Here is an 11165-nt window from a genome sequence, read left to right on the forward strand (position 1 = left end):
GATCCGAGAAATTGCTTGGTATGATTTCAATTTTTTTGAAATTGTTGAGGCTTGTTTTGTGTCCTATCATGTGGTCAATCTTTGAAAATGTTCCATGTACATTTGAAAAAAATGTGTATTTAGCTTCTTTGGGATGGAGGGTTCTGTAAATATCAGTAAAGCCCAGCTCGTCTAGGGTATTGTTCAATGCCACAATATCTTTGTTGATGTTTTGTTTGGAAGATCTGTCCATTTTTGATAGAGGGGTGTTAAAATCCCCCACAATAATTGTGTTGCTGTCCATATCTTTCTTGAAGTCCTCTAAGATTTTCTTTATGTATTTAGGTGCTCCTATGTTGGGTGCATATATATTTACTATTTTTATGTCTTCTTGGTGAATTCTTCCCTTGAGTATTATGAAATGACCTTCTGGGTCTCTCTTTATGGATCTTCTTTGGAAGTCTATTTTGTCAGATATGAGTATTGCTACCCCGGCTTTTTTCTCCTGTCCATTTGCTTGGAAAATTTGTTTCCAGCCCTTCACTTTCAACCTGTGCAGATCTTTTATCCTGAGGTGGGTCTCTTGTAGACAGCATATGTGTGGGTCATGTTTTCTTATCCAATCAGCTATTCTATGTCTTTTGATTGGAGCGTTTAGTCCATTTATGTTTAAGGTTATTATTGATAGGTACTTATTCATTGCCTTTTATGTACGTGTGATCCTCTCTCACTCTCTCTTTTCCTTTCTTTCCTTAAAGCAGTCCCTTCAGCATCTCTTGCAGAGCTGGTTTAGTGGAGGTGTATTCTTTTAGACTTCTTTTGTCTGAGAAGCTTCTTACTTGGCCTTCTATCTTAATTGAGAGCCTTGCTGGGTAAAGTAGTCGTGGTTGCAGGCCTCTGGTTCTCATTACTTGGATTATTTCTTGCCATTCTCTTCTGGCTTGGAGTGTTTCCATTGAGAAGTCAGCTGTTAGCCTTATTGGGGCCCCCTTGTATGTTACTTCCTTCTTCTCCCTTGCTGCCTTTAAGATTCTCTCTTTGTCTTGAAATTTTTCCATTTTAATTATGATGTGTCTTGAGGTGGGCCTCCTTGGGTTCCTCTTGATTGGTACTCTCTGTGTTTCCTGTATTTGTGTGACTTTTTGTCTCATCAGATTAGGGAAGTTTTCCATCATCACTTGTTCAACTAGGTTTTCTATCCCTTGTTCTTCTTCTTCTCCTTCTGGTATCCCTATTATACGGATATTATTACGTTTCATATTGTCTTGCATTTCTCTTAATCCCTCTTCATTCTTTCTGAGCCTCTTTTCCCTTTCTTGCTCTCTCTGGGTGTTTTCTTCTATTTTGTCCTCTAGCTCGCTGATCCGATCTTCTGCTTCATCGATCCTGCTTTTCATTCCTTCTACTGTGTTCTTCATTTCAGAGATTGTATTCTTCATTTCCTCTTGGCCCTTGTTGAGAGTTTCTATTTCCTTTTTTATGCTGATGTAGTTTTCATTGAGTTCATTGTAGCTTCCCTGTAGTTTCTTGTAGCTCATTGTGAGCTCATTGAGCTTCCTGACAATCACTGCTTTGAATTCAATATCTGATAGTTGAATTGCCTCTGTTTCATTTAGCATTCTTTTTGAGGCTTCCTCCTTTCCTTTCATTTGGGGAGTATTTCTTTGTCTTCCCATTGTTTGTGAGACTCTTCTTGTTCACCTCAGCTTCTTATATTGATCTGTTCTGGCTCCCTCGGTTTATGATGTGAACTTCTTTAGTAGAGTAGCAGTGAGTTTCAGTGGTACTGTTTCCTTGACCCCCCAAGCTCGCTGGTCTTGGGCTGTTGTTTAAGTTGGCTTTGTGTTTGCCTTTGGGTTCTGATTGTTGTTGAGTCTTTCTTTGGTGGTTCCTTCCCGCCAGCTGGTTAAATGTGGGTCACTCTGTCCACCACCTTCTATATTTTGTTGTGCTGGTGAGGGCAGGTTGTGTTGAGGCTGGTTCTTCTGTGTGTACAAGGTTTAAGGAAATCTTGTTCAGTTGTTTGTATTGGGTACTGTCTCTACTGTTTAGTTGTATTTCCAGATAAGCCCTGGATTGAGGTTTGTGTGGTTACTACTCCCTCCTTCACCTTCTTCTGCTGTTATCTGTTAGTGGTTCCTTAGTTGTTGGGTTTCCTCTTCCAGTGGGTATCCTGGTGTTCACCTCCTCCACCTATTCTTTTTTGTCATCAGATGGAGGGGAGGGCAAAATGGTTTAAGACAGCAACCGAGAATTCTATGCTATTTACAGTAGTAGCAAGTAGGGAAGATATAGGAGATCCTTTCACTATGTATAGTGTTAACCGTGGTCTTCCACCCAGCTAGCTGATTTTTAGAAAGGATGGAAAGAAGATAAGACTCTTGTTGTGGGGGGAAGGATTGTGAGTTGGATCTATAAAGCAGAGAGGTTGTGGGCGGTCAGATTCTGGGGTAAGGTGAGAGTAAAGTGTAGTAAATAGGTGTAGTGTGTGAGAGAATAGAGTTAACCACTACAGTAATAGAGTTCAGGAAACTTTGAAATGGGCTACGATCTGGGGGGGGGGGTGTTGTGAAGTAATTACACTTGCATGGAACAGCAGTTATTTACAATAATATTATGGCAACATTCATATGGCAGAGTCTATGAAATCTAGGTAATAAGGATAGGGAGTACCGAACATTGAGTAGTATGCTTATAAGACACAGGTGAGTTAATGGACAGTAGATTAGTAATACGGTATAGAAAGAGATATCAGGGGAAAGCTGTCAGGTCATACAATAAAACCAGCCTAGCAAAGCAGGCTATACAAAAATAAGAGGGATATAAAAATATTGTTAAAAAAAAGATGTAGGAACACTGGAAAAATAATAATAATACAAATTTGCAATAACTTGCAGGTTCTCTGTAATAGCAGAGTGACATTTATCTCACTGTCCCAGCTGTTGTGATGCCCCTTCTTTGGGTTCAACTTTGGTCTTTTCACCGTTCCAGGATTTTGTCTCACTTGTAGGTATTTAGGAAAAAATTTAAAAAAGAAAAAAAATAGAGAAGGCAGACGAAGGCAGGAAGAAGAGATAAAATTGGAGGACAGGAAGGAGGAAGGAATAAAACAAGAAATCAGGTAAGAGAGGAAAAAGAAATCAAAAGAGAATAAAAACAATAAAACTTAAAAAATTAAAAATTGTTAAAAAAATAGAATCAAATTAAAAAGTCTCTTGATTTCAAAGTGGCCAAACCGGTTTTTCTGCTCTTGCTGGCTGAGGCAGTCTGAAGGATGACTTGTTTGGCTTTTCTTCCTAGGCCCGTGGGGTTCGCACTGGCTCCGCGGCCCGTCCGCCACCCGGCGCGGACCGGCGCGACCCTCACTCCCCGAATTCCGGTGAGCAGGCGCGGCCCGTCTGCTGCCTGCACGGCCGTCTGCCGCACACCGGTGCCCCCGCGGGCGGGCGGGCGCGGCCTGTCCGCAGCCTGCGCGCTCACAGCTTGATGCAGCGATCTGTTCTTTGTTCTTTCGGTTCTTCCACAATCCTTGGTCCTCCGTTCTCAAAAATGCTGAAATATGTTGGTTGCTTGCCTTTCCACTCCAAAGATCGGTCAGGACTCTCTCCCCTGAGCAGAGGAAAGCCAAATCTGCTCCTTCCTACTCCGACGCCATCTTGAGAAAATCTAATATCAAACTCTTAATATGAAATTTCTGCATGTGTTTATATGATTGCCATTTCCACTGTCAGCCTGTCTCCACCATAACTGTCACCACCACTGTTACTTGTGGTGACTGGCAGTTACTGAGAGCCATTCTTCTGTGCCAGATACTTGCACACATCCCATTCTTTACCCCTCCCATAGCTCTCTGAGGTGGGAACAGCTAGTCCCTGTTCTATGGGAATCTGAGCTAGAGGCAGACACTACTGCATGCACCACCTCTTCGTTTGGCCTTCCCCATTTGACAAAGGCAAATGTGGAAAACAGAACAATCCCCAATGGAGGCTTTTTTCCAGAAGTTTTTAGATTCTGGAAATCTAAAAAACCCACAGGAATGGTTAGGGAGCCCTTAGTGTCTCTTCCACAAATGTCCGTGGCCACTTATGATCTACTGAAAGAGCCTGCTGTCCACATTGTTCATTTATGGGAAACTGAACCAGAGCAAATGTCTGTTCACTGGTAAAGGTTGACAGTTCTCAGTGAGCACCATGAAAAGTGAGTTACTGGGTTTGACAGTTTACTTGGAAAAGTGAAGGAAAAGCTTCCTTTTCTTAGCTTGACACCTGAAACCCTTTGGCCTTGTGCAAAATGTTAACAGAGTGCTCAGATCTGGGCTTTAGAGGATATGGGCAACAGAGTTTTGATGGGGTAACTAGAAAATTAATGAATCTTTACTATGAGGCAGACATGAGCTGTAGAGTATATTTTGAGAGGCAGCAGGGTATCCGAGTCATTAAACAGAGTTCAGTGAACACCAGGCTTTCAATTGGGACTCATATTTCAACTGGACCTGACTTCCGTACAGCCTCAGGATGAAGTGCAGGGAACTGTCTGACCTATAGTCATAGTCCCCTCTACTTCTCTCGTGTACATTTACCTGCCAGCTTTCTACCTATGTACACCCTGACAGCAACTGAGTTTGATTTAAATTTTAAACCTATTTTTCTCAATCAGAATCTACTTCAGATTAATAAAATTGTTCCTGTTTCCTAGCTTGAATCCCAGCAATAAAACAGAAAAGCAGGGGTTGGGAGGAGTGCACAATGAAGAGAAAATACCAAGCCACATAGTTGGGTTCCATGTGGCTCAGTGCCTGTGTTCCTGTCTTTGGAGTGAAAGATCTTTGAGTTTGAAGCTTGCTGGCTACCGACTAGCTGTGTAAACAATGGGCAGGTCACTTAAAGTCTTTCAGCTTCAGCTTTCTCATTGGTAAAGGACAGATGATAACAGTCCCTCTGCCCACCTGGGTTGGTTCTTGTTATGATGACAACAGAAATGCAGGACTTGCCCATATAAACAGAAAAATGAGGTGGAAGCTCAGTTGTGCTTCAGCTGGTGTCTGAGTGAAGCAAGGGGCAGTCTTTGAGGATATTTGACCACTAATTAAGCACAGATGTTAACTTTACCCAACTCTGGTAAGCACTCTAGTGTTGAAAGAAATAATTTAAAGTTTCACAAATATTTTACTATTTACATTGCAGAGTCAAATTTCTTGCTGAACACGGAGCCTTTGGGATGTGTAGCCTAACTTACAGTTAATTCTGTACTGCTTTGAGACAGAAGTTTTGGTTACAAAAGAAGTGTGTCCAGACATCTGATGACTTCTCTTTACATGTTGAAACAGTACATGCGCACAAATGTTTGCAAATAGCTGGTCATAAACTAAAGGAATGCAATCTTCATTCTTGAGGACAAGCAGATATAATTCATGTCCAGCATTCATCAACACTGTTAGCTGATACTGAAAATACAATTATTTTTGTAAAGGAAAAAGAAATTTGCCCTTCATAAAAGGATTTAAATAATCCACTCTCCCTGAATATCACCATCCATGTTTACATACTCTGTAGTTTGTTTATATGAAGTATAGTTAGTTTGAAAAGTAAAACCATAAAGTGGGAATTCAGGGGAAAGTCTAAATTATCAACAACTATAAACTGTTTATAATTTCCAAGGAATAACTCACATATCCATTAATCACTCTTACCTCCTTAGAGGTTAAGATTTGGCGTAACTCTTTCCTGAGATCAATAAAACGATCATGAAAGACGGCTATACACCAGGGCTCCGTGAAGAAGCTAGTGAGGAAAGAAAAGATTCAGTTAGCTGGAAACCCTCTCATTACCACTAATAAAGTATTTACCTGCTTTTTTCCGTTATAAATTATAGTCCTGGCCCCGCTGCAATCATTTGCTCATAAAACGCTTCGTGGAATAGCCTGGCCAATCAATTTTTTAAATGGATGTTCCTGATGTAAGGCCAGGTTCCATAATTACATTTAAAGTGGTTTAATTCAGAGCTAGGGCAAGACCCAGTGAAGAATCCTGATTTTATCAGCATTTAAAAGCCTGAAGACCTGTAAAGAACGGTGTCTCCATTATCTGCCCTCGTTTGAGAAAAACAGATTGCAGGATTAACTGAACTGCTGCATAAACAAATTAAATTTGGGTAGACAATAACACAAATGTTGTTCATAATTAAGATTTCTGGATTAATAATGACCAGAAAAACAGTCCATCTCCATGTTGCAACATAGTTGCATCAATTGTACTGATGCTCAATTTAATCTCTTTTTGGAGAGCAGTTCTTTTAGTGTTTATATTTGCTAATTTTTCACTGAAAACTGTTCGAATAAATGCTTTCTTTCATGGAGGGTAATATGGCCATGCTTTATTTACAGATGATTGGTGAAGACTAGGTGCATTTTTGGAATAACCAAGAACATTTATTTATTTATGGAATAACCAAGAACAGTTATTAAATTTGTACTTTATTTAATGCTAGTGTCTTAGAACAGGACACTTCACTTTTTCAGGTGACACATAGATTACACAGGCTTCACTCTTGCTGTATGTGAGCCTGTCATTTCTATTACTGTTAAAGAATGTTATGTATGTGCACAGGGGAAGAAAACCTGGTGCCCATGCAGATGGGCACCTTCTGTTTTCCAAGGCTTTACGTTAATTCTTGGGAGAGGAGCTAATGAGTCTCAGGGACTACTGAGGCATTGAAAGAGAAGTCTAATGACAAAAGGCTGTGCTATGATCAGCATGGATTCAGGTACATCAATTATTGCCTATCATCTATTCACTTAACCAGAACATGACCCAATTTCTTGCTTAATTATCTACTTTGTTGTTCAGGTCATATATTCATATACTATTAATTCTACTAATATTTACTTCACCCTCATTCTATGCTCAACACTGTCTGGGCCCTGGGGAAACAGCAGGGACCAAACCAGACAAACATCCCTTATATTCAAGCAACAAATAGGCAAATATGTAGAATGTTAGAGAATGAGAATGATTAGGAGAAAACATAAATCAGGAGAGGACAGGAGGAAGCCAAAAAAAGGTTAAGTCACCTAAGACACCTAAGACAGGTGAGTAAATACCTGAGGGAAAAGAGTGAACCAGGTGGAGATTGGGATAAGAGGCTTCTGGAGAGAGGAAATAGTAGGTACAAGGATGTGCTCAGACCACTTGGGGAGGTGGGATGGATATAAACAAAGGGGGAGTGGTAGGAGATGAGCTCAGGAAAGTGATGGGAAGGAAGGATGCTCCTAGAGGCACGCATATAGTCAGGTCTGTTGTGTAATCATTCCATGGCTGTCTAGCTCAGCATTTGCCTGCAACAGCCATCCTTTGCCTGTTCATGAAATGAATGAAGAATAAGAGAATGAACTGATGAATGCACACTGCACTGTTTATATTCTATATACTTGGCCTTGGTTAGTTTTTCATTGATATAGAATAAAATTGTGCCAAATAAATAGGTGACAAAACTACAAAATGCCCTATGATTGGAAATTCATTAGAATTGTAGGAAAGCTGTGTGTGAAACTAGGGTTTAAGGATGGTCTTTCTGAGCCCTATAGCATGGAAGGCTGAGGGCTCCTAATGGAAATAGAGAACTGCTCACTTCTAGAGTTACTCCAGACCACTGAATTCTGAATGGATGCAGTCAAATTAATTGGAGTCCTAGTTATAGGGTTCTTGGCCTGTACAAACCCTTGCCAACATCCAACATCTAATTCCTGGAGTAAAGACATTGGTGTAGGGGTGGCTGCCTCAGGAGGCACCAACTCAGTAGGGTGATGTTTTGACCCATTTCAGACAATAGTTTCCTAGACCAAATTATCAATAATACCTGAAGTCCAGACACTTAAGGACAACTTTGCCAGAATGGTCCCTAACTCATAGGTCTAAAGAGCTTCTAGAGAAGCTTCAGGGAACTGTGGATGTGCAAATCCTGAAACTATCATAATTCCTACACTAGAAACCAATGTGCCCTTTTAAATTTGTTGCTATCCTTCCTCAGTTACTGAGATTCCCCACTGAGTGGTTCCATATATCAGTAGGAGTTCCCACCTCTTTTTTTGGTGATCAAGAGCCACATCCTTCTAGGTGGCATAAGTTCTGTCTCTCTGCTTTCCTCATCCAGCCCAACTCTGTTGCAACAACCCAGGTGCTGTTCAGGTGGTTTTTCTGCCTATTGACTTCAGAACTCTCACCTCTTTATTGTCTGCTTCAATGAGGGCATTCTAGGGAAACCCCGCTTCCCTTAGGGTCATAATGCTGCCCACCCAAGGCTCTGGCCTATTATCCACTGCCCACATTTGCATAGCCTCCATTCACAAAGCCAAACACAGATGGCTAGAGAAATAGGTGGCCCTTAATCCTCTGAAAATATCAATATAACTACCAAGCAAGTCTGCACAGTGCTTGGGGGGAGGAGAGGGGATGAGGAATTTGGAGGTACTGCAAATTCTTTCTTTGGCTGGCTTTGAAACTCTCCATGTTGAATGGCTTGCTCAGTGGCCTAGCAGACTTAAAATTGTGTTCCTTTCCCACTCCCTACCACTGCCTCCTATGGAAAATCATTTTGGGATCCTTGTCACAATTTCTATAGCCAAATGCTACCAATAATTTTGGAATTTGTCAGCGGCAGCCATTTTTTAAATTTCTAAAATAGAAAGATGGTTGTAGAGCTCTATTTGGATTTTTCTTTTTTGTCTCTCAAGAAAGAAGTCTTGGGTTCTAATTAAAAAAAGTGATAATGAAATAATACTCTTGAAAACAAACCAACACCTGGACTTCTGAAGGCTTGTTTTCAACTTTATTACAGTTTCAGTGGTGGTTCCCTAGAGACAATTTCGTAGGCTAGAGAAATGATAGATGATAGTACTCTCACACCTGGGAGAGCTGGTGCACCACCAAGAGTGGCTTATAGGTTACTGCCTCACCTGGAGAGCAGCTTCTGCACATCTGTCTGCTACATCAGATTACTCACAGACTGCCCCATGGATCAAGTTAAATATATATAAAGTGAAGTAGCTGCTAAAAATTTTTTTTTAAAAAGTGAAGTAGTTGCTATTGTAGGGTGGCTGCTAGATGTAAAGTGTTGTGGGTACAGGTGACAAGGAATTGTTTTTTCTGATAAAGAAAAAAAAATTGTACCCAAAACCCACCTAATGAAGAATCATAATTGCAAGGTCCTTCTCCAGTACTTACAGAAACTGGTTATTTTGGTAGTAACTTTTATTTTTATTTTAATGATTATGCTATTAGAGTTGTCCCAATTTTTTGTCCCCTTTATACCTCCCCACCCTGTACACCATTCCCTTCAGCATCCCCCCACATCTTCATTCATGTCCATAGGTCTTACATATAAGGTCTTTGGCTTCTCCATCTCATACTATTCTTAACTTCCCCTTGTCTGTTTTGTACCACCAATTATGCTTCTTATTCCTTGTATCTTTTCTCCTATTCTCCCCCTTCTGCTTCTGCGCTGATAATCCTCCATGTGATCTCCAGTTCTGTGATTCTGTTCCTGTTCTAGTTGTTTGCTTAGGTTTTGTTTTTGATTTTTAGGTTTAGCTGTTGATAGTTGTGAGTTTGTTGTCATTTTACTGTTCATAGTCTTGATCTTCTTTTTCTTAGATAAGTCCCTTTAACATTTCATACAATAAGGGCTTGGTGATGATGAACTCCTTTAACTTGATCTTATCTGGGAAGCACTTTATCTGCCCTTCCATTCCAAATGATAGCTTTGCTGGATAGAGTAATCTTGGATGGAGATCCTTGCCTTTCATGATTTTGAATACTTCTTTCCAGCCCCTTCTTGCCTGTAAAGTTTCTTTTGAGAAATCAGCTGAGAGTCTTATGGGAAGTCCTTTGTAGGTAACTGTTTCCTTTTCTCTTGCTGCTTTTAAGATTATCTCCTTATCTTTAATCTTGGGCAACTTAATTATGATGTGTCTTGGTGTGTTCCTCTTTGGGTCCAACTTATTTGGGACTCTCTGAGCTCCCTGGACATGTACATCAATTTTCATCAGATTGGGGAAGTTTTCTTTCATTATTTTTTCAAATAAGTTTTCAATTTCTTGCTCTTCCTCTTTTCCTTCTGGTACCCTTATGATTTGGATGTTGTAACATTTAAAATTGTCCCAGAAGTTCTTAAGCCTCTCTTCATTTAAAAAAAAATTCTTGTTTCTTCATTCTGTTCCAGTTGAATGTTTATTTCTTCCTTTTGTTCCAAATCATTGATCTTAGTCCAAGTTTCCTTCCCTTTACTGTTGGTTCCCTGAGTATTTTTTTTTATTTCACTTTGCATAGCCTTCACTTCTTCCTTTATTTTGTGACCATCCTCAATCATTTCTGTGAGCATCCTGATTACCAATGTTTTGAACTCTGCTATCTGATAGGCTGGCTATCTCCTCATCACTTAGTTCTTTTTCTGGAGTTTTAATCTTTTCTTTCATTTGGGACATATTTCTTCATCTTAACATAGCTGTTTTGTTGTAGAGGGTGGAGGTTTATGTATTTACTAGGGTGGGGCAACTCACTTTGCTGGGTTGTGGTGCTATTGCTGTATATGGGGGAGGGGTCAGAGAAGGAACAATACCACTTGCTTGGCTCTCACCCCACTTTTACTTACTTCCCTCAGCTACTCACAGCAAATTGCGTCCTTCTGGTGCTGATTCCTAAGTGGGTGGGCTTGTGTACATTCTAGGACCCCATGGGCCTTTCCAGGGGGGTCTCCTGTGAGAATGGCAGTTTCTCTCACCACCACAATCCCCACAGATTTTTACAGCCAGAGGTTTTGAGGCTTTATTCCTCCATGCTGGAACCCTGGGTTGTGTGGTCTGTCTCACTCCCTAGTTGTTTTTCCCAGTTCATCTGCAGGTGAATGTGGAACCATTTGATCTGTAAGCTGCCACCTCATCCACATCCTCTTTGTCCCAGGTGCTCACCTCTGTCCCTCCTACTAGTCTGGATGAATGTTCTTTCTTTAATTCCTTGGTTCTTGGGTTTCCATACAGTTTGACTATAGTTCTGGCAGTTCTGTTTTTTTCTTTACATTGGTTGTTATTCTTCTTTTGGTTCTGTGAGGAAGTGAAGTGTATATATCTATGCCCTGATCTTGGCCTGAAGCTTGGTAGTAATTTTTAAAGGGCTCACCAAATGATCTCAGAGTGG

This window comes from Phyllostomus discolor, chromosome 9, assembly GCF_004126475.2.
Source record: "Phyllostomus discolor isolate MPI-MPIP mPhyDis1 chromosome 9, mPhyDis1.pri.v3, whole genome shotgun sequence".
NCBI classification, from domain to species: domain Eukaryota; kingdom Metazoa; phylum Chordata; class Mammalia; order Chiroptera; family Phyllostomidae; genus Phyllostomus; species Phyllostomus discolor.